At 40.4% G+C, this 24,653-nt stretch overlaps 1 protein-coding gene across 8 annotated transcripts in view; it reads right to left on the bottom strand.

The window, feature by feature from the left end:
• FARP1 (FERM, ARH/RhoGEF and pleckstrin domain protein 1) overlaps nucleotides 1-24,653 on the bottom strand; it is a 332,832-nt gene that overhangs the window by 224,769 nt on the left and 83,410 nt on the right. The window contains exon 2 of one of the 8 annotated variants that reach the window (XM_072976474.1): nucleotides 4,858-4,947. The exons of 6 other annotated variants lie outside the window; for them this stretch is intronic. The gene's annotated coding sequence lies outside the window, so the exon portion shown is untranslated. Of the gene's footprint in view, nucleotides 1-4,857; nucleotides 4,948-13,641; nucleotides 13,761-24,653 lie in introns of those variants that run through there. One more of the 8 variants, XM_072976479.1, reaches the window with a different exon arrangement.

Below are 24,653 nucleotides of genomic sequence, written 5' to 3'. Positions count from 1 at the left end.
GCAAGGCCAGTAATAAAACACAGCCCTCCACATAAACAGATCTAACAAACCTAAAAGCCTCCTGTTTATAAATGTCAATCCACGCTCTATTCTGACTTTACCTCTGACTCCTGAATTCCTTAAGAAATACTCCAGGGAGAGATTAGTACTTTTTTCGTTAGGGTACATTATTACTAACATGATCATTCCAAACCGAAAAGTAAAGAGCTGTTTTTCAAACTGTTTTCTTCTTTAGATCAACTGGAAAAGTTAGTTAAAAGGAAATAATAACTACAACAAAAAAGTAATAAAATTGTTAACTGGCGTAGAAAAGATTTATAAAATTACAGTTGTCTTGTCATAGTCTCTTGGCTTAAAGACTTCCTTTTGGAATTCACCCAAAAGCAATAAAGAGCACATACACAAAAATGCAGACTCCATCCCAGAGGAAACTAGAAGACATTCTGTGACTCCGAACCACCGAACATGAGGAAGAGTTGCCAAACTGCAGTGAAGGTCAGACAGAGGAGAAGGAAGATGCCTGGACAGGCCACCTGTGCCTGCAGAGCCAAGCTCCCCACAGAAGTACAATATCCAGCAACAAACCCAGCAGTAACTTTCTGGGAAGAAGGGGAACAGGTGTGCAGGTAGCGCTAAGAGCTTCCCTGGACACAGTGTGGTGGGAGAGCTCAGGAAGCAAGAAAGGCAGAACTGAAGCAGAAACTGCCCAGGGAAGCCGTATTTGCAGGAAGCAGTCTATTACCGAGGCAAGGTGAAGAAGAGAGACCCCACTGGGAACACCACTAGTCGCAGCAAGCAAGAGAAAACCAAAGGTTGAAAGAATCACACACACACACACAACCTCAGGTGACGAGAATTCCCACTGGCGTGGGACTTGGTCCTGTCTCCTGCTCACAGAAGTTCCTACAAATAACTAGTTCATAAAGAGCTTGTCTGATAACCAAAAAGGACCTTTTCAAAGATGCTGCGAGAAGAGAAGAATGAAAATGACAGATGAAAAACACCCACCAAAGCAATGTTATATGCAACAGATGAAAATTGTGCCCAAACATAGCATCATAAATTAACAAACCAATGAAATAACTGATTTGATCTACAAAAACAGAAGAGGATTTACAAGAGTTCAGGGAAGCATGAGAAGGAAATAAAGCACGAGGGCAGACTTCAGGGTGAAAAACCAGAAGAATGAATAGAAACGTCAGTGCTGTAGAACGAGTTCTGTGTCACCCCCAGATTCACAGGATGAAACTTAACCTCCAGTGTGATGGTATTTGGAGGCTGGGCCTGCAGGAGGTGATTGGATGGGGAGGCTGGAGCCCTCATGAATGGAGTCAGCATTCTTATGAGAGAGACCCAGAGAGTTCATGTTCCTTCCATCATGTAGGGAAACATAACACACAAGACGGCCGGCTAAGAACCAGGAGGTGAATCCACTGCCCCTTCACCCCAGATTTTCCAGCTTCCAGAACTGTGAGAAATAAGCTTCTGTTGTTTGTGGTACTTTATTATATCAGCCCAGACTTAGACAATTACCAAAACAGAAGCAGCTAAAAGGGAATGGTGAAAATATGAGTGTCTTGAGGGGAAAGATTGAGAAAAGCAAGCAAAAGATTTAAAGCAGAAAAATGATCAATATGGAAGACAAACAGAGGAGGTCCAATACATCCACAATAGGTGTCCTGAAAGGGAAAAAAAACTAAATAATGGCACAAGAAAAAAAATGTTAAGGAATAAATTGGGAAAACATTTCAGAAACAAAAGTGATTTTCCATAATCAATGAACACATTCTCCAAGAAATAACATGCAGTAATGAACACCAAGTAGGCTCCCTGTGTCATCACTGACCTTCAAAAATTAAAAAGGAATCATTTGCACATCTAGCCAGAAAGTTAAAAAAAAAAAAAAGGGAGGACAAAAGTTCAGACTCATCCACAGAAACATTCAATGCCTGAATGTTCAAAAATGTCCTCAAAGAAATTAAAGATGAATCAGAACATGAAATCCAGCTGAATTTTCATTCAAACATTTTTAGTCAAGAACTCATGCCCTTCTGGGAGAAAATGCCGAAGGATCAACAGCAAAACAAGAGGCAAAGTGGAGAAACAAGGAAAACAATTATTGGTAAGTTTTAAATCCATTCATACTATAAGGGTAAGGCTAAAATAATTGTAATAGCTGTGGAGTATCATAACTGCTGACAACGAAGAAACAATAGGGAGTCTGGGACTTAAAATGTTAGCCACTATACATAAAAATAGATTTTTAAAAAGTTTCTTTTGTATAGCACAGGGAACTAATAGCTTGTAATAATCTTTAATGGAAAAAATATGAAAACGAATGTATGCATGTAAATGCATGACAGGGATATTGTGCCGCACACCAGAGGTGGACACACTGCAATTGGCTGTACTTCAATTAAAAAAAAATACAACTAAAAAATTGGCATGGGAAGGAGCTGAGATGTGAGAGGCCTATAAAAGTAAACGGTCACTACATTCTCAAAGTGGTAATAAAAAGAGAATTTAAATCTCCAAAGATACACACATGGTTAATAGGGTCATGAAATTAGGGTCAACATTGTTCATTAGGAAATGCAAATTACATCCACAACGAGGGAGTATTTCACACCCAGTGTAACGGACAGTGACAAGTGTTACCAAGAATGGGAAAAAACTGGAATTCTCACACTGTCTACGGCTGGTGGGAATATAAAAAGGTACAGACACTCTGGAGAACATTTTGGAAGTTTCTTAAAAATTTAACCATACACTTAGCATACAACCCAGGGACTGGCTTCCCCTAGTGACTCAGCTATTTCACTCCTGGGTATCTCCCCAAGACAGATGAAAATGTCTCAACAAAGACTGGTGTGTATGGAGATGTTCAGAGCTAAAAAAAAGAGCCAACAGGTGGAAATAACCCAAATGGTCATCACCTGGGGAGTGGATGAACAAAATGTGGTCTATTCATACAAGGGACTACTACTTATGAACGCAAAGAAATGAAATGCAGGTACACAGGCTACAGCATGGATGAAGCCCCAAAACATTTGGCTAAGTGCAAGCACCAGATGCAAAAGACTACACAGCCTATGACCTTACTTATATGAAATATCCAGGTAAGGCAGATCTAGAGAGACAGAGAGTGGGTGCCCCAGATGAGGGCTGCAGCTCGGACTGACAGCAAAGGGCCTGAGGGATGGAAATCTTTTGCGGGGTGCTGGCAACGTTCTGAAACTAGACTGTGGTGATAGTCACACCAATCTGTAAATTTACTGAAAACTTTTGAATTGTACACTTAAAACAGGTCAAAGATATATGTCAATCACACATTAAATAGGATATGTAAACGGACACACAATCTCTCAGAAGTAGTCAGGGAGAGGGCTGGCTCCACCGAGATGTCCAGCCCAGTTGAGGACAGGAGTGAGAGGGCCTTGAGGTTTGCTTTTCCCTCTACAATTGTCGGGACTTCTAAAATGTTGTCCCATGTACCTATTACCCATTCAGAAATAATTAGACAATTTATTAAATTTCATTTCTCTAAAAGGACAGAATCCTGCTATCCATCTGGCCCTACGTAGAGCACGAAGTCTAGTAAGATGAAATCATGGGAAAGAGGATGACAATTAAAGATTCAGACAGGCTGCTGAGGAGGAACTTGGGCAAGAGTTTTTCCTTCCAGTTTTAAACAGAAGCCACTTAAAAATTCCAGGTTAAGAAACATTCACAGGAGAAGCGGCCAGAGAGGTACATTTGCAGGAAGAACTGGGCTGAGGTCTTGAGCGGCCAGGGCACTAGGGGCCTCCAGCTGGGGGTGGAGGAGCCTGCGTCAGCCAGGCTGAGATGAGACGCCCTGGTGGGCAAAGGGGAAGGCTGTGTAATCCCCTCCAACTCCGTCATTCCGGCTCAGCTCCCGGTGACAAAGCCACCTTGTGCTCCTGTCCCCAGAGCCCACGTGGCCATGTCTGGCCTTTCTCAGGACTTAGATAAGGGGTTTTGAGAAAGTTAAAAACAAAAAAACAAACAAAAAAAACACAACGCTATCTGGGCAGCTAGACTGGCTTATTTCGAAAAAGCCTGTTAGCAAAAGTAGCGACTGCAGGTCAGCTGTTTCACATCAACCAGACGTTTCAAACAGGCAACGGACTGTGGGGCCTGTTTGATGGTTTGGGAGAAGCGGGACAGGACTCTGAGCACATCGGGGCCCCCATTTCACCCACAAAGTAAGGAGACCAGAACGGAACTGCGGAAACTTGATAAAGATTATCTTTTCACTGTCTTTCCTCTCCAACCGTAGTGGAGAAAAAAATTAAACTACAATGAAATAGGCTATCTTAAATGCCTCTAACAAATCTCTGGAAAGTACTTCAAGGAAAGCTTAGAGCAGGACAGAAATTTTCTCACATCATAGAGCTTATTTCCAAAGTCTAGTTTTCACCATATTCCTTTTCTACTCAAAAACCTGAGTCTAATCAATACTAAGATAGATGTGAAAACTCCCAGCCAGGCATTTCAACAACCTGCCCCCATTTCTCTCCTTGTAAGTAAACGGTTTTCTAATCCAACTGGACTCTGCCAGTCAGCACACCTGCATTTTTTCCTGGACTGTACTGTTGCTGTTCTGTTTCTTCTTCCTAAAATAGTCTTTCTTTACCAGCTCCAATGCCACCTCCTCCAGAAAGCCTTTCCTGATATACTCTTTCAGGGAGAAAAAAAAAACCTTACTTTATTCTCCCTAGGATTTTGCTAGTTTCTTTGCATTAGAGTTCACTTACTTTCCAGGTCTCTCTCCTCTTTTCCCGCACTGCAAACCACTACAAGGACAGAGGGGCAGGAAGGGTCTGGTTGCATTACCTGGGGGTGTGCGGTGTTCCTCCTGCCTACTCTGACCTGGGGGCTGTGAGAACTTCAAGCAGCCACGTCTCCACTACCGACATCCCTTTCCTAGAAGATGGAGAAAAAGCCGATCACTGCCTGCAGGGCTTCTTAAATGTGGCTGCAAACCAGCATCATTAGCATCACCTGGGAACTCATTAGAAATGTAAATTCTCTGTCAGGGCTCAGGCCCGCCAAATCACAAAGGTGGGGCCTGCGCCGGCATCTGGGTGTTAACAAGCCTACCAGGAGATGCAGCTCCAGCCGGAGACCACAGTTCTGCCTCCAAGGGTCCCGGTGAGGATCAGCTAAGGTAAGTTAACCCACCTGACACAAATCAAGCACTTACTTGACTGGATAACTTCACCAAGGAAAAAAAAAACACAGGCACCAAATTGATTTTTTCCCAATAGCCCTTGGCAAGGAAAATTGGCATTCCTTTTCCTATCAAATTTTCATTTGTATTCCAACTTTGTTCTAAAGACAATTTAAGACAATGTTTTTGTTTGTATTTTCACTCATTTGGTAGAACCTATTTCCGCCATTAAACAGGCAGAGACAAAAACGTGTAGGATGGAGATCAAAGTAAAAGGTGGTGGGGGGAGGCTCTTTTACTCCAGTAGAAAAAAATCAGGAAACCAGAAAAAAAAAATCTCTAATTATTCACATTTTTAAAACGTCCATTTTTTGATGCTGAGAGTACAAAATTACATTTTAGCTCCCCCTCCATTTTTTCCTTAATTAAAAGGCCTGGGTAAACAAACTGTAAGGAGAAAGGTGGTCTTCTTGAAGATAAGAAACCAGCCTGCAGCCTCTCAGATTCCCACAAAACAATGGCGCTGCCGGGGAACCCAAGGCTGCATCTCTTAGGCTGCAGTCAAACTCGCTCTACTTGACACATGATTTTCATCCACTCACCAAAGCAAGCCCTCTGTCGGTCTCCAATTGACACCGGTCAGCCTCTCCAAGTATCTGTGGAAAGCACCTAACCCGGGCGGAGCCCATAATGAGGGTGCAGTTTATTACTGGAACTGCTTAATCCACGTCCTTGAAAATAACAGACTGTTTCAAGTACACCATCACTCAAGTGTCACAATTATTGGGGTCATCTCCACTCACAAGCATTGGTAAGGACCTGTTATGGTTCGGCCAATACACTTAGCACTCTACGGGACACGAAGCAGTGACATGACACCAAATGGTTCGTCTTTATGGGACAGATTCTCGGGCACTAGACAACAGGTAGTCAGAGATAACTGTTGAAGGCAACGTGTTTATTTCTGACAATTGGTATGATGTGAATTTTAAAAGCTACAGAAACCTAATGCCGAGGAAGTCACCTGGTCCTTGGGAAAAGGCTAACAGGTTTTAAGCAGCCCTGAAGACAGATGGAAAAGTGTGGAGAAGACACATTCCTTACTGGAGTTCACTCCAGCATCCGCCGTGTGCCAGGAGCTGCGCCCATGATGGATACAGACAAACAGAGGTGAGAAAATAGTGAAAAGAAAAGGTGAAAGGCAGGTGAGAGGCCGATTTCAGTCTGTCTGAAATAACAGGCCAAGGGACAGGAGGTCATCTGACGGCTCAGGACGAGCCACTGTGGTTTTTAAGACAAGGTGGAAACCGTGTGGCTATAAGAAAAACTCTGGCAGTGAAGCGTTGATTAGATGAGTCCACAGTTCAGTTAGGAAACATCCATAATTGACAAAGAGACTAGAGGGAAAGGGGGCATATTTGGGAAATACCTTGACATTAAGAATCTTTACAAACTGATGACAAATCAGATGTGGAGAAAGAAGATGGAATTATGGGCAAACCCAGAACTTAGACGCCAGTGAGAGACAGAACAAGGACATGCTGGGAGGTCCATGCGGGGACCGGCTGGAGCTGACTGCAGGGCATGGAGGTCTAAACGTCATTGTCTCCATTTCCTTGACACACCTTTCCTCAGACCCTGGCTACCTCCTCCCAAATGCGTTCTCCGAAGTTCAACTTTGGTAAGCTGAGCAGAGAAGCCTGAGGTTCAGGAAGGGGACTTCATAAGTCATCCACATACGAGTCAGAAGTGATGACGTGACAGTGGGTGATATCTTGGAGAGGCTGGAAAGAGCACAGAAAGAAGTAACCAAGGTGGTAGCCTGGGGTGCATGCCGACATTCATGAGCGGGAAGAGGAGGTAGGCTGGGTAAAGGAATCACAGGTTCTCAAAATTGGAGAGGCTTTTGGAGAGCATCTATGACAACCTTCTCCCTGACGGGTGAATCCCGTATTTATACGAGAGCGAGCCTGAAAGTCCATTCTGAAACCGTAGCAGGCAGCCAAGGAGGCAAGGGCATCAGGGATCAGAGATGGAACCACAATGCTGAATGCTGTCGGGGCAACAAGGCAAACGAGGAATAAGAAAAGTTCATTCATTAGATATGGTATTACTGGGGTGTCAAGTGGTAGAAAGAAAAACGTATCAGCTGAGAATTGGAGGCGGACCCAGAGTGATTATTAGTAATGCAGACAGCAAATAATCTATACTCATCTTTTTTTAATAGACTATTTTTTAGAACAGTTTTATGTTACCAAGAGAGTTCCTAAATATCCTCTCTCTTCCCACAGTTTTCCTATTATTAACATCTTGCATTAGTGTGGTACATTTGTTACAACCAGTGGACACATTGTTATTAATGCAAGTTCACAGTGCATGTGAGAGTTCACTCTTTGGGTTGTACAGCTGGGGTCTGACAAGTGCATAGCATCATGCATCCACAATTACAATAAAATATGGGGTAATTTCACTGCCCTAAAACATCTCCTGTTCTCCATCTATTCATCCCTGGTCCCCTTGGCCATCCTGTCCCTTGACAACCACTGATCATTTTACTGTCTCTATAGTTTTGCCTCTTCCAGAAAGTCATATAGTTGGAATCATACAGTATGCTGCCTTTTCAGATTGGCTTTCTACTCAGCAATATACATTCAACATTCCTCCGTGTTTTTCATGGATGAATGGCTCATTTCTTTTTATCACTGAATAACAGTCCATCATCTGGACGGATCATGGTTTATTTATAGATTCACTTAGTGAAGCACATCATGACTGCTTCCAGCTCGGGGCTACCCTGAGATGCCTTTCAGTTTCAGAAATGGGAGAGTACAGATGTTACCTCCAAAGGCAGTCAGCTCAACTTGAGATTAGAAACCTGAGGTTAGCAAGGTGAGGGCTTAGTGAGCAGACAGTGTGCTGCCAATTTCAGGCTCAGTCAAGCCCACAACCTTGGCAGGTAACTTAGTTTATCTAGAAAGTTCTATGAGATACCATTCCTCCTTGACTTCATGAGACAGTGACAGGACTTAATAAATAACTACAAATGTTTCCATTATGTGAAAAAAAAAAAGGCACCAAGTATTTTCTTGAATAGACTGCAAAGAATTTTAAAGTTTATTTTCAATTAAGCCAGGATATCCCCCAACAGCCTCATTATTTAATAAGGAGATTTTTAATAAAAAGCCCACTCTCTGTCATTCTCTGCCAAAGTTTCGAGCTCTCTGGAAGCGAAGCTTAAAAAACAGACTCCAACACTGAAATGTGCCCTGCATCCTGTGTAACACGCTACTGACATTCATTCTGGAGTGAGTAATAGCATTATTTCACCCAACTTTAAGAAAAAAGAAAAACATTTCCTACAGCTTACCAAATCCAATGAATCATAAATGACAGGGCTTCCCTTCAGGGTGGGAAAAGGAAGGCAATTTCTATTAAACCATTAAAGAATAGACCATTCAATTCTCTCACCATTTCAGCATTATTCAAGAAATACACTAGGCAATATTATCATAGGCCAAATAACACAATAAAATACAACAGAGGTATAAAGCGGATGGCATCCTAGAACACGTCCTCTAGAATTATTAATTAAAATAATGAAATGTCAAGGGGGAAGAAAGGAGCATAATAAAGAAGTGAAACATCTTTTGAAAAAATACATTCAAATGTCAGCCTGGTTAATAAATAAGGTAGTTAATTAAACAATGTTGTCCATTAAAAAAATCAGTGATGACGAATAGCACGTTCTCGCCGTGGACTGCTGGAGGGGAAAAGACTTAGACACTGTCAGACTGTCTACCAGGCTCCAATTCTAATTTTTGAACCTTCTGAGTGGGTGGTACAATTAACTTTCCTGGATTTTAGGCTTCCCAATCATAACATGTGGAAAAAATGAGTTATTATCATTTTTAACCAACTCTGATGTAGCACTTCCTAGAGCAAAGGAGGCACTGTTCAATGAGCCTTGTAAATACTGATTCATTTAATCCTCATAACCATCATTAGGTGAATGTTACTGACTCCTTTTACAGATGAGGAAACCGAGGCAAAAGAGAGTAACTCAGCTTTCCCACGGTCAACCAGCTAGTATAAAGTGGCAGGCGCAGGACCAGGTCGCAGACAGGCTGGTTTTCATAACCCCACCCTCTTCAGGCCCTACTGGACAAGATCATCTCTAAAGCTGTCACCCTCTCTAATATTCAGTGGCTTTAGACTTAGGCATTTTAAGATGCAATCACACAGTCTCCCCCAAACCTCACCTTTTCCAGCACAGAGGTGCCAGTTAAGCTACTAGGCTAATCACCCACATGAGCTGCTACGGACACCAAAAGGGGAATAATAGAAACGCTTCCTGAATTATTACGAGACCCATAAATAGTATGGTGTACTTTCTTTTTTTAAAATCTTCTTTTTAATTAACATATAGTTGATTTACAATTATATATTAGTTTCAGGTGTATAGCACAGTGATTCAGTATTTTCAGATTATACTCCATTTAAAGTTATTACAAGACAATGGCAATAATTCCCTGTGCTGTACAATAGATTTTTTGTAACTTATTTACTTTATACATAACAGTCTCTACCTCTTAATACTCTACCCCTGTCCTGCCCCTCCCTACTTCCCTCTCCCCACTGGTAACCACAAGTTTGTTCTCTACATCTGTGAATCTGTTTGTTTTGTTATATTCATTCATTCGTTTTATTTTTTAGATTCCACATATAAGTGATATAACACACAGTATTTGTTCTTCTCTGTCAGAGACTTATTTCTCTGATTTATTTCACTAAGCATGATACCCTCCATCCATGTTGCAAATGGCAAAATTTTCATTTTTTAAAGCTTAGTATTCCTGTGTGTGTGTGTGTGTGCGTGTGTGTGTGTGTGTTTTTACACCACATCTTTATCCACATCTTCTCATCTGTTGATGGACACTAAAGTTGCTTTCGTATCTTGTAAACAATGCTGCTATGAATATCGTGGGACATGTATCTTTTGAATTAGTGTTTTCATTTTCCTTGGATATATACCCAAGAGTGGAATTGCTAGATCATATGGTAATTCTATTTTTAGTTTTTGAGTAACTTCCATACTGTTTTCCCCAGTGGCTGCACCAATTTACATTCCCACCAACACTATACAAGGGTTCCCTTTTCTCCACATCCTCACCAACATTTGTTATTTGTGTTCTTTTGATGACAGCCATTCTGACAGGTGTGAGGTGATATCTCACAGTGGTTTTCTTTTGTATTCTTCTGATGATTAATGATACTGAGCATCTTTTCATGTGCTTGTTTGCCATCTGTATGTCTTCCTTGGAAAAATGTCTATTTAGGTCTTCTGCCCATTTTTTTGATCAGGTTTTTTTTTAATATTGAGTTATATGAGCTGTTTGTATATTTTGGATATTAACCCCTTATTGGTTGTATTGTTTGCAAGTATTTTCTCCCATTTAGTAAGTTGTCTTTTCATTTTGTTGATGATTTCTTTTGCTATGCAAGAGCTTTTAGATTTAATTAGGTCCCATTAGTTTATTTTTGTTTTTGTTTCCTTTGCCTTAGGAGACAGATCCAAAAAAATACTGCTATGATTTATGTCAAACAGTGTTCTGCCTCTGTTCTCTTCCAGGAGGTTTATGGTCTCTGGTCCTACATTTAGGTCCTTTATCCATTGAGTTTATTTTTGTATATGGTGTCAGAAAATATTCTAATTGCATTCATTTACATGTAGTTGTGCAGTTTCCCTATGGTGTACTGCATTTTTATGGTTCTAAATTATGATGTTTTAAAATGTCTTAAAACATTTCTCCCTTCTATGAGCAAGGATCTTTCACAAATATCTACTCCCAGAGTGGATCAGCGCACTCATGGAATACCTGAGAATTAGTTAAGTTCTTAGAACTAAAGACACTCGGAGCACAGGCAGAGTCACCACCCCTAAAATTGAAAACTGTCGAGCTCTGAAGGAACCTGAGACACACACAGCAGACACTCCTGGGCAAAGTCAAAGAAAGCCCAAGAGGAAATTAAGATAACGCTTCCTCTCCCAAGGCAAACCCTCCGTTCCCACGGAACACACTGCTGGACTGAAACAGATACAAAACCGGACACAAAGCGCGTGCCATGCGTGCTGATGGCGGGGGGGCTGAGGAGTAAGTTCCAGATCACTCTCTGGCTCAAGGACAAGTCGCCTTGTGAAACGAGACATCAAAGCACAGCACAATTTCTATTTCTGTAACTGCTGAAAAACACAAGGTTTTCATTCAAATCACTGCACTTTCTCACTAAGTGCTTTCACCTAATGCCACGTGCCATTCGTTAAGCACGTGTTTGCATTATTTCACTTACTGCTCACGGTTCTAGGGAACCAGTAAGGATCTGTGAAAAGCTAGAGAACCCAAAAGAGGGAACAGAAGGCCCAGTGGACTCTTGGCTGAAAGCCAGGCCCTGTTGTGACCCTTCACTTCTGGGGTCTCCCTGATCCTCCTCACCATCTAAAAGTAGGTGCCACCAGCTGTTTCTTAAACAGGGTGCCTAAGGCTCACTCACGTAGCAGCCAAAATCTAAAAGGCACCAACATTCCATAGCCCACTTGAACAAGCCAATAATGAAGGAAACACAAGTCTACCCTGTACAATATACAAGGGCAGAAACAACACTAGCAAGAAATGGCAAACTGAAAAACATACTTTAAAAAATACCATACATCAGTTTTTCAAATCATAACAATTTTGCTGGAACAGAAAAATCTACCTGTAACACCTATGTATATGGTACACGTTCTCAGATCAGAAAGCATAAAATTGGAAACAGAGTAAGGCAAACTTTAAACAATTATTTGCAAGTTCAAATACCTTGTTTTATGGTAAGACGCTGGATGAAAGAAAAAATTGTTCAAGTTACAAAGAATACTTTTAACACTGAAAATATAAATACAAATATATGGTATCCTACCAAAGTCCCACTGAAAGGAAAATGTCCTCTACACCAACATAAGCAAGAAAAATGAACAAAATCTTTATCTAAAGAATTTTGAAGCTGAAGAGAGAATATGAAAGCAAACAAAGAAAAATTAAATTTAAAAATGTATATCATCTGTTACAGAAAACATGAAGAGATCAAAAAGAAGGAAAAATTAGAAAATAATTAATGGAAATTTCCTGTCCCCAAAGTCTACATAAATAAATAAGCCTGGGAAATTTTCCCAAACTTTCAACAGATAAACAATCATTTCTTTAAAAAAAAACAATGTTATACTCCCAAATTCACTTTACTTGACCCCAAGCAGAACATTTTAAAAGTTATACTCAGAAATTCTAAGTGAACAAGATTACACTGTATAGCACAGGGAAATATACACAAAATGTTATGATAACTCACAGAGAAAAAAATGTGACAATGAGTGTGTATATGTCCATGAATGACTGAAAAATTGTGCTGAACACTGGAATTTGACACAACACTGTAAAATGATTATGAATCAATAAAAAATGTTAAAAAATAAAAATTAAAAAAATTAAAAAAAAAGAAATTCTAAGTGAAATCCCATCTACATAACAAAAACACAAAGAAGAATAGCTACTTTGAGTAATGCGTATACTTCAATTGGGAATTCTGAGATGGAATATCCCATGAAAAACTAGCCACTTAATTCATTATAACTGGAAATCATAGTATCAATCATACCTACTAAAGTCAAAAAAGGCATTGAAAAATGGAAACTTTAGTCTTCATTAATACTCTAACATTTACATCAGCATTGAATAGCAACTGGTAGCAGAAACACCAAAATACAGCTTAAGGGGGAGGTGAGATGAGAAATGATTGCTACTTTTCTTCTTTTCAGAAAGTCCAAAAGTCAGTGTGAAAGAGGTCGCCATGTGACGCCAGTAAGGAGAGGCAGGCCCTCACAAGGACAAATGGCAGGGAAGTTTCCTTGGCCAACAAGAAAAGGCAGACACATATGTCTGTGAGGGATCTCCAGAAGAGCTGCCCGGTTCATCCTCTGGAGCAGATGACTGTCCCAGAAAGGCTCCCAGTCATAACCAGGTGAGAGCGCTGGGTGAAACCTGGGTCAAGTCAGGGGATGTGTGGCTGCCTATCTGCAGAGGCTGCCATGGACACTGGACGCTGTGGTTGGGTTATAAAAAAAAACTATAAATGTAACTTTTAATGTCTTAAAGTTGTCATTATTTTGAAACAGAAAAGTGAACCTAAATAGTCATTTATATCCATGTATATTTATACATATACACACATGTATATATACATACACATACACATTACAATTCCAATGGCCCCATATCCGGAATTCATACATTTAAAACTTTAATGTTGGTGCATTTCAACAAGGAGCAGAGAGCACATGACCCCTCCTTTCAAACCCTTGACTCTCAAATCCTTGACTCTCAACCATTCTCAGCTTCCAATGTCCATTTCTGCTTTACCTGAATAAGTCACACGGGAGGCCATGGATGTGATGTGTAATCAAGCTGCTTCTGAGTAGGGATCCTACAAAGGGCAACTGTGTAGAGCTCCACTCCTGATCATCACCAGGGTTTCATTTACATGTGCCCCAGATAGGAGAACTTTGACAAAAAAATAAAAAACGTTTTAGAGTTGAAAGCCCTTATAGCTCTACGTTTATTACAGCCATTTATTTAAAAAAAATTATTACCATTCCAACATTAATATTTGATGTCTATTAAAGTTTTAAATTGTGATGAAGAATTATCTTGATCAATGATGATAATCTATTGTGGCGAATTAACAGTTTAAAGACGACATGGGTAAGTGGAGAGAGAACTCTGAGTATTCAGTAGGAACCAACAATATGGTAGCCAGGACAGTCTTAAATGAATATATAGATTTTCTGCAATACAAAACTCCATGCAGAACATTTATAGAGCATGACAAAGCAATAGAAAATCCATCTAGAAAATAAGCAGGCACTGAAAGCGAAAGATGCATTAATTTTATGTAGTTCCTGAATTTAAAATGCTCTTCTAAAGATAGTTGCCAAAATGGATCGTTATAAATAAGAGGAACTGGGAAAGGAAGCAATGACCAGAAGCTAAGATGGCTTCATTAAGAACAAATCAGGCCACAATCACCTTCTTTCTGAGTTTGACAGATTTCTACTCTGGGAGATCAGGAGACTGTTAGAGCCATAACACAGCTGGATCTGGGCTAGGTGTTCGGAAGAAACGCTTATGACACGGCTGTGCAATAAATAGGATTAAAAGGTGGGTGACAGGAGAGTTAAGTCTGTTGTCACTGAACATTGTGTCCAAAAAGTTTTGCATAATTAAAGAACATCTCCCCAGTTCTCACTGAGTCCCAGAGAAAGGCCCCACCCCTGTAACTTACCAGCTATCTTTTATTAATTGTTTCAGTGCAGGTTTTAATAGCATGCAAATCATATTTATGGATGACAAAACACTAACACTGAGAAGTGCCAGGAGGAAATTGAATAAGGATGTACTAAATGCCCCATGTTACGTCTCTTCGTAGTCCACGATACCATCACTTTGACAGATGGCTCTAAATAAAGAAGTCAGCTGACTGCTTCTACTTAAGCACACTTCCTTTATGAGGGAAAATAGACGAGTGTAAAAACAGCCCAGTTTTCTGGTAGCTCAGCCACCAAAATTATCAGAAGATCAGGGTTAGCAGCATGGCATCTTACTGAACAAGACTGGCTGAGCCCCGATCGATCTATTGATTAATTGACTGATCTACTCATTTATGTACAACTTGTTGCTTAGGTAATGACGGACTGGAGAAACACAGACATCTCATAGAATCTACTTTGCTCGATAAAATATCCATTGAAGCTCCACTGAGGGGCAGAGTCCTTTCTTAGTACTTACCTGGACAAAACCCTCTGGCTTCCTCACTCTTCTTGTCAGTTTAAAACACCTCCTATATACAATGATTTTTATTAAAATGGGAAAGGAAAAATTGAGGAAGATTTTTTTTGAAAGTAGAATAACAAAATTCAAAGTTATTTTGCTGGTGTCACTGGAAATGTGATATGACACATATAGAAACCAATATGCCCCAATATAATACGTATTATAGACTCCCTGTAATTTGCCATTTATGGGAATTTATCTTTGGGAAATCATCCCAAGGAACAAAGAGGCTACAAGTACAAAGGTGTTCTTTGTAGCCTTATTGACACAAATGTCAACTCAAAATACCCAAGGAATGGTTAACCCAACCTATGGTACACCTGCTGCCTGGAATAGTGTACAATCAAAAATTATAACACGAAGACTATGCAACACAGAAAAATCCACTTGTGATAATGTTAAAGTGAAAAAGGAGAAAAGGTAAAATTACTTCTGTGCAATGAGTATGGATGCCAGAGATGCAAAGAATTTGACCTGTTGAGGTTTCCGGATGGTGGTCATTTTTCTCCTTTAACTGGTAAGTTAATTTTACTGCTACGCTGCAGGAGGAACATGGAAAAAAACATTAAAATAAAGTAGTAGAGTCTTCTATAATGCCTTCTTAATTGGGGTGAAATTAATCTTGGTAGTCTGGAGATTATGAACAAGTTATATTCCAAATATTTACTCCCATATTGATGAATATTTGAAACCCCAAAAGCATTTTCCACAGTTCCACAGTGGAAGGGTTCTCAGATCAGTCCTGAAAAGCCCATTTCCCACCACGATGAAGCTCACCAACCATACCAACAAGATCTAACTACTACGTAGGGTTTCACTTCTACTGACAAGTATATTCTCAGGCCCAAGCCCACTGTGCACTTCACCTGCTTCAGGGACCTCTAACGTTGCTCCACTGGCGGGGAGCGTCATGGGGGGAACCACCCAAGGAAACGTCTTCAATGTTGAGAATACTGGCAGATCCTCAGAGGTTGGGAGGGTCAGGGTTCTGCAGGTCGGAGCTCTTGGAAGCAGGAAGAACTGGGACCACTGTGGGAAACCCAGTAGGACAGCAGCTTCAGAGGGAACTGTGACAGCTGGAGCAGGACTGGGTTTCCCACCACAACTCCAGCGGTGCAGGGCATGGGGACTAACAGTCCTGGCCATGCTGGTTATGTCAAGTTCCCACTCTCAGGGAGGGCTGGGGCACAGAAGGGTGACAGAGACAGGAGCTGGCCTAAGGGAGGTAGTAAAAGGCCAGCAGTTGTACATTTAGAGCATTAGTTACTGGTGCTCTGGAGTCAAAGGTGACCTATATAACAGTTAGTGAAAAAAAAAAAGAAAGAAACGAAACCATATGCTATGAACTGCTATGGACTGAATTGTATCTCCCCAAAATTCATATGCTGAAGCCCTAAACCCCAGTGTAACTATAGTTGGATATACATCTTTTAGGAGGTAATTAAAGTTGAATGAAGTCATAAAGGCAGGGTCCTAACCCAACAGGATCAGCGGCCTTATAAGAGGAGAGAGATCTCCCCTCCAAGGGAGACCACGTAAGGACACGATCAGAAGATGGCCGCAAGCCAGGAAGAGAGCCCTCACCAGGAATCAAATTAACTAGCACCTTGATCTTGGACTTCCCAGCTTCCAGAACTGTGAGAAAACTCACTTCTGTTTTCTAAGTCATCCAGTCTCTGGTATGTTGCTATGACAGTCTGAGCTGACTAAGACCCTACTGTGTATAGATTTACTTGCAATGTCTTATTACTATTGTTATTTATCAATTATCTGCTGGGAAGGAAATGGACTCTACAAATTACCTGTCAGTCAACCTTGATTTTTGCTTCTAATAAGTTTGGGAGAGAGAAAAATGTACCAAATGGCCAGAGAGTTAATAAAGACTTCGAGGTAGGATCTTCTTCGAACACTGATTTATAACGAAAGTACCTCTAGAAAGTATTACCCTCAGAAAAGAGGAATTTTTCAGAGTGTTACTATTTTTTTAAGATGATGTAAAGGTACCAAAGAGGCAGAGGATCTGTTTTAAAAAGTTTTGCACAGTAATTGTTCATATATCAATGCAAAACATCCTTGAAGAAAGGAGCCCATTGTAAAAGACCTTTAGAAGAAAATAACAAAGGAGTGGAGATCGCTTTAATCCCACAACCACTGCAGACGTCTAGGCATTGCTAAGCAACAACACTTCAGTAGATCAACTCAAAAAGAGAAAAGCTAAAAAAGGCTGTTACAGACCGGGTGAAGAAGACCAAAGGGCAGGGACAAAGGGGAGGGCATGACACAGTGGTAACACGCAAAAGACAGAAGACAGGGGAAAATCTCAGTCACTGAAAACAGACATTCTAGTAAAGAAACTATTGTATAATTTGAAGATGGAGAACTTAAATGATTAAGAAAAAAATAATTAAGCTTTTCGACAAGCATCACCCAGAAGGTGTCTATTAACAAGAATCACAAACCTCAGCTGTTATTCCTGAACCGGTGATAACTTACTACATATCTCTGAAATTTTCTCTGGAGAACTGAAAATAAAAATTTTAAATATATTTATTATATTAAGCCTCAACTAGTTTTTAAATTAAAAATTCAACTATGACCACGTGGAGATGTCTTTGCAATATTCACAGCAATAAGTAAACATCCTCTCCAATGAGTAAGTATTTAATTTTAATATTACATTAGGTTGGTTAGGGAATTTCTATCCCTATGATTTATATAACCTGGCTAACTAATGTATCACTTATTCAAATCCTTGTCCGTACTGCTCATTATAATACCAGATGTCTTAACAGAATCTTTAATTATTTGCACATAATCAAAGCAGTTACTCTCTACCTGTGACAACGACCAAAGTGTGGCAAAAAAAAAAAAAAAAAAGAACCGGCATCTTCTGTAAACTTGGTCTAAAGTAGCCAGTGATATTCTGGGCAGACACTGAACATTGACTTAAGACTGTATTAAAAATGAAAGGCCTTTCATGTAATTTAAATGCTTTTCGTATACTGTTTCATGATTACAAAACAAAAACATTCTCATTTCTGACCATCACAACCTTAAGAAGCCTGCCTTGGCTGCCCGATCTACTTAAAAACCATCATGGAGCATGAGTTCACATACCTGACCATCCTGTCACCAAAATCTCATTCCCAGTTCACGAGGACATCTCCACCAGCCAGCACCCATCAGGCCGGCCAGCCCTGCGCTCTCCCTGGGAACAGAATGGTAAGTGGTCCTGCATCACAGAACAGGTAGAAGAGGAAGCACTCTCTCTACCACCCAGTGGACAGGGATGCCAGGAAGCCAATGGGAGTCTCACACCCACAGTACTGGCAAACCTCTAAGGGCCATATCAGTTTGCAGCCAACTTAAGAGTTTCAAACTTGGAAACATCCTGTTGCAAGGGGCCAATGCTTTTCCCCAACACACATAAGGTCAATATCAGTTAAAGAATTAGACTGGGCCCATTTGATGTACCATGGATATCCAGGACAAGCACTCCTGTCTGACACCACAAATAGTCCTGAAGGAGGACTACACAGGGTCTCATCTCTAGGAAGGGAGGTCCTTCAAAGGGCATTAGCTGGGGCCAGCTCAGCCTTCACTGCCCTCATGACCAGTCAGGGCCACATCAGGCCCTCAAGTCAACTTGAGCAGTTTGGGAAGTAGTCAAGGCACTGGGGCATTACCCAAAACTTTCTGGATATCTTACCCTCACCTTTGTATCTTGAAACTTCATTCATTCAACAGATATTTTCAAGAAGATACACGTACTCCACTGTTCATAGCAGCACTATTTACAATAGCCAAGACATTCAAGCAACCTGTCCATCGACAGATGATTGGATAAAGAAGTTGTGGTATATTTATACAATGGAATACCACTCAGCCATAAAAAAGAATAAAATAATGCCATTTGCAGCAACATGGATGGACCTGGAGATTGTCATCCTCAGTGAAGTAAGCCATAAAGAGAAAGAAAAACACCATATGATATTACTCATATGTGAAATCTTTTTTTAAAAAAGACACAAATGAACTTATTTACAAAACAGAAAAACTCACAGACATAGAAAACAAACTTATGGTTACGGGGTTGGGGGGAAATAAATTGGGAGTTTGAGATTTGCAGATACTAACTACTATATATAAAATAGATAAACAAGTTTATACTGTATAGCACAGGGAACTATATTCAATATCTTGTAGTAACCTATAATGAAAAAGAATATGAAAAGGAATATATGTATGTGTATGAATGACTGAAACATTACGCTGTATACCAGAAATTGACACAACATTGCAAGCTGACTGTATGTCAATATAAATAAATAAATAAATAACTTTTTTAAATAATAAAAAAAAGACTTATCAAGTTTTATACTTCAAATGTATAGGCCAATAAAACAATTAAAACAATTTTTTAAAAATATTTATTAGGGCTTCTTTCTTACAGGATCTATTCGAGACATTCAGGAACAAAATAGAGTCCCTGCCTTCATGAGTCCAGCCAAATTGTGAAAGACAGGTCAGCCTCACTCCAAGAGTCTACCCACCACTAAGGAGGACCAATGGCCATGTTCAAGCTAGTAATACCGCAACTCTTTGAGTAGAACACACAATGCATGCACTGAAAGGAACTTCTGAGCTTGGAGAATATTTGCTCTCACAGCTTAGAAGACCACATTTGAACACTTTCCTCTCTGGGTTTTTATTGTTCTCAAGTCACAACTAATTGCCTTAATGATTTGACTGACTCCCCAAAGAATATTCAACATATGTATTATATGTCACATTTAATAGCATGATTTGAATAAAGGTAAAAAAAAAAGTGGTGGACAGAACTTTAGCAAAACTCTGCTCATGAAAATTCCATCAACAAGAGGAAAATAGGAATAAGAGAACCAACCTTCCATTTCCGCCTCAAACCTCTCCATTAGACTATTGCAACAGCCAAATGGCATTTGCAAATATAACCTCTAGCTCCGCGTGGTATCCACCCAACTGCTCAGATTCAAATCTTTTTGACTCAACTACAACTGTGTTATTCTCCTACTGAAAAAAGCCCTTCATAGTTCTCCAGTACCTACAAAATTGAATAAATTATTTAGCCTGACATTCAAAGTCCCCTAAGATGATCCAAACTTATCTTTCCAGACTTTTCTCTCTCTCCTTAGGACACATAGCCCCCGTTCCTTACTGTCGCCTGGATCATCCTTCTCCAAATCTCTACCTGGCGATATTTTGCTTTTTTTTTTTTTATCAAAGATGATCTCAAAGGCCACATTCTCCACAAAATTTGTCCTGTTCCTCTTCATGTGGATAAATAAAATGTAGTATATACATGCAGTGAATTATTAGCCTTAAAAAAGAAGGACATTCCAACACATACTATGGCATGGATGAAACCTAAAGACATTATACTATGTGAAATAAGCCAGACCCAAATGGACAAATATTGTATGGTTCCCTTTACAGGAAAAATCTACAGGAGGCAAATCACAGAGACAGAAAGTAGAATGGTGGTGGCCAGGGGCCTGAGGTGGGGGTGGTGGTTAATGTCTAATGAGTAGAGAGTTTCAGGCTGGGAAGATGAAAAAGTTCTGGAAATGGATGGCAGTGGGTGCACAGCGTGAATGGACAATGTCACAACTTAAAAAGGATTAAAATGGTTAAGTTTTATGTTATGTCTACGTTACCAGCACATCAAAGGAAGATGAGTGAATAAATGTCAAAGAATCAAAATCATCTGGGAGGCATTAACAGGACCCTGAAGGAACGAATATATGCTGCTTTACAAGGTACCATCGTGTTCCAAATGCCAAGACATGATAAAGAGCAGACTACTTGATTATTCCCCCAAGTTTTCCACTGGTATTCTGATCACACAGAACCTCAAACAGAAAAGAAGCCACCCCAGAATAAAGTTCTAGAACAAAACAGCCCCTGAACCAGCCAGATTAACCCCGATGCCTGGAGATTTCACTTCTTTACCTGCCCGGTCAGGCCAGATCATATCAGCTTGTGAGAACCACTGCGAAAATTTCAGGAATTTTTTACCAGCCAGTTGTTATATAAAGACACCATTAAAAACTAAATTACATAAACTTGTCCTTAAACTATATTAAAAACAAAGGTAATACATACTCCAACATCATCACTTCCTAATTACCTTCCTACATTTGCATTATGATCTGTGTTCTTCAGGGTGATCTGACCTAAGGTATCCATACAGTGACGATGTTCTAGAACACCCCTACCACTGAGTAGCCCTTTCTAATTCTGTGTTCAGTGATGTCTCGCTGGTAACCTGAAATCAGCCGTGGTGGGAATATTTACACCACGGAAATCAGCGCACACTTGGAACCAGAGTGTTGTTTTTTATTTTTCAAGAGAGCTGATCATTAAATGGGGCCTTCCCCACTCAAAGCACCCCGTCAATAAAATTATGTACCTTAAAAATCAATCACAAGCTGAAAGATCACAAACTATTAGTATTAGTCAAAAACATGAAAATGAATCTTGCTTCAACCACAAAAGCAGAGCAGGTTCAGTAACTGACACGATCTGTTAGGAAGATCAGTTTCTCATAAATTCTTAGAGCCTATCATTGCTGAGACACCCTGAAGGACCACTGCCCACAGCCACCACAGGCAAGAGCGGAATGGACTTTACAAATCTGGGGAACAACATTTTGGTATTTTGTCCTTCCAATATTTTTGAATGCACAGTCATACTTTTTTGAAAAAAGCAAAAACAGGATCACACCACAGATACTGTTTTATAAACTGCTTTTAAAGGTCAATATATGTGAACAGTTTTCCAACTATCAAATAATCTCCCACACCCTTATTATAGCCTGAAACTTTAAAATGACATACCAAAATACTTTTAAAACTGAGGGAAGATTATTCTCAAGGTAGAAGAAATAACAGAGTTGGTGAAAGGACAGTGGATGAAATGAACATGAGCGGGTGTTTCACAACACTCCACACCCGGCTTTCTGACCCTCAACACATCAGTTCATTCAGCAAACAACTCACCGTCCTTCAAATATGAGTAATCATGGAGTAGAAACAAGGCAAAGGACACATAATAATATGCACCGTAAAAATAATTACCAGGAGTGGCTAAGTTACCGGGTGAACATACATATAGGGGGTGAATACAGGAGGCCTGGCTGAGACTGGGAAAATCTCCCCCCACCCGGCAGTCTGGCAGAAGCAGGACATTTCCCACCCACAGGGATTCCCCCTGGGGTCCCCAAGAAAAAGAGACGGGTTTCAACCTAGTCACACAAAGGAGAGGCCCCCCAGGGCAAGAGCCCCATCAACACAGGGACTCCACCCCGCTCTTGCTGCAGTGCCTCACTCCGGCATCTACACAGCCAGAGATAACCAGGTATTTTAGGAGAGCTTCCAGCAGGAAAGATGGGAACCACTCAAACAGTTAAAGGAAAGAAGAATCTAGAATTATTACCCTAAAAGAGAACTGACAAATGATCAATGGTTCTTCACACTGGAAGCTCATTGATCTCACTGGCTCTGATCGGGGATGCTTCGGTGCCCAGGAAGAGAGACCCACCCATGGCCCCGTCCCACATCCCACAGTGGCGGTGTCTGGAGAGACCCTGCAAGTGAGTTAGATCTCGTCTTCCATACTAGCAAGCAGAGTGATAAAACCTAAATTTGAAAAAAGAAATCAAGAAATTACATATACTGCTTTATGGTTACATCTGGTGAATGATTAAGAATTGTACTCAATCTAAATTATGTAAACAAATTAGTCCAAAACTTGGAAGATAAACATGAGAAAAATAAGAATTAAAATATTCAAATATGATTGCCTCTAGGTATTAAGAATTAGCCTGCAGAGGGGCGAGGCACATGACAGCTGGTTTTCATAAAATAAATGTTAGATTAAAAAATATATATGTGCCTGTGTTTTTTTAATTAAAAAATCAAAGCAGGCTGTGAAATTATATACGACAGTCTTAATAAAGAACTCAGTGGAAAGAATACTTGAAAGAATATACATGAAACTGTTAATACTGGTGAACTCTGAGAAGTGAGATGATCAGTATCTTATTTCCTTTCTGCACTTCTTTGTACCTGTGTTTTTTCTCTGCTCTGAGCACGTACTACTTTTAAATCTTTAAAAAGTGTATGTGTTTCAGGACAACAAATATTGCAGTGGAATGATTCCACTGGAAGCCTGATTGGGACATGCTGGAAAAATGAACGTTAAGTAAGGGAGCTGAGGAACAAATGAAGAAGGGTCTTTCAAGAAATAGATCTGAGAGTGAAGAACAGGTCAACAGAAGGGAGTCTGGGAAGGAAGCTTTTCAGTTCACCTTTGTTGTTTTAAATGGGAAAGACTTCAGTCTGTTTACAGACGAGGAGAAGCGGCCAGCTGAGGAAACTGCCTCTTCTGGGTACATCTCCATCTCTCCCTCAAGATGACAACCTATTCCTCTCCCTACACAAATACAAACGTGCCTGCGTGAAGTCCCTTACAAGGAGTTCTGTGGTGTGCTGTGTCATTTTTCACAGGAACGTATCTCGTATCTCAACTTTGGCTGTGAATTCCCTGAAGACAGAAACCGTGGCTGATCCCTGCTGTTTTGAACGGCCAACACACAGGTCCCTCAGTAAAGACTGCTTGATGAGCTAAAATCAATGACATCAAGCTGCCCACTGTCTGCAACCTAAACACCGGCCACAGAGAAGATCTTCAGCAGAACCCTCAACCTAACTTTAACCTTGAACCTCACCCACCCATCCCCACCGGCCCAGGCTCCAGTCAGAGGTAGGGCAGTGACTGAGGGCACAAGCCAGTCGCCACGCTGGGTTCAAATCATGGCTCTACCGATTACCAGCTGTGTGACCCCGGGCACGTTGCTTGACCTATCTCTGCCTCAGTTTCTTGTTATGTAATAGTATCTACTCCTCAATAGTGTTTTGAGAAAACAAATGAACACTCTAACGTGCTTAGAAGCTTGCCTGACATGTAGTATGTGCTCTAAGAGTGTTGGTTATTGTTATTCAAGGAAGGAAGATGGCAAGTGGACAGGAGACAAGACAGAGAGTTCAAGTGTCCCAAAAGTGAGTCACTGTGCAGAGCTCTCTCTAAGAATGGTCACTGCCAAAGCTAACAATACAGTGCTTCTGCACAGTGACCCACTAGACATCCCTCCATCCCTAAGTTTCTGTCAGAGGGTTTTCATTCACTTTCAAGCCTTTCAAAAACATTTGGAATCTCCACAAAAGAAGAAATATGAAACTTTTGGGCAGTGGTAAGCAGAAATTCTAAGCCTCTGCTCCAGGGTTTTTCTTCCAACTCTCATTAGCGTTCCTGTCACAACACTTCACGTGTATTTTAGAATTCCAGTGGCGTGCTAGACTCAGCTACACCTTTCTCCAGTGCTTCAAGTCATCAACCTTTGAGAACATTCTAGATAAACACTAATAAAATATATATATATTTCATCTCAATTTTAAATAACAGTCAGTCTCATTATTGATAATTTACAAAATTAAAGCAGA

The sequence above is a fragment of the Vicugna pacos genome, chromosome 14 (assembly GCF_048564905.1).
Source record: "Vicugna pacos chromosome 14, VicPac4, whole genome shotgun sequence".
Taxonomy (NCBI): Eukaryota; Metazoa; Chordata; class Mammalia; order Artiodactyla; family Camelidae; genus Vicugna; species Vicugna pacos.
The sequence above is the reverse complement of the archived record's forward strand: the minus strand, read 5'-3'. Positions and strand labels throughout refer to the sequence as shown.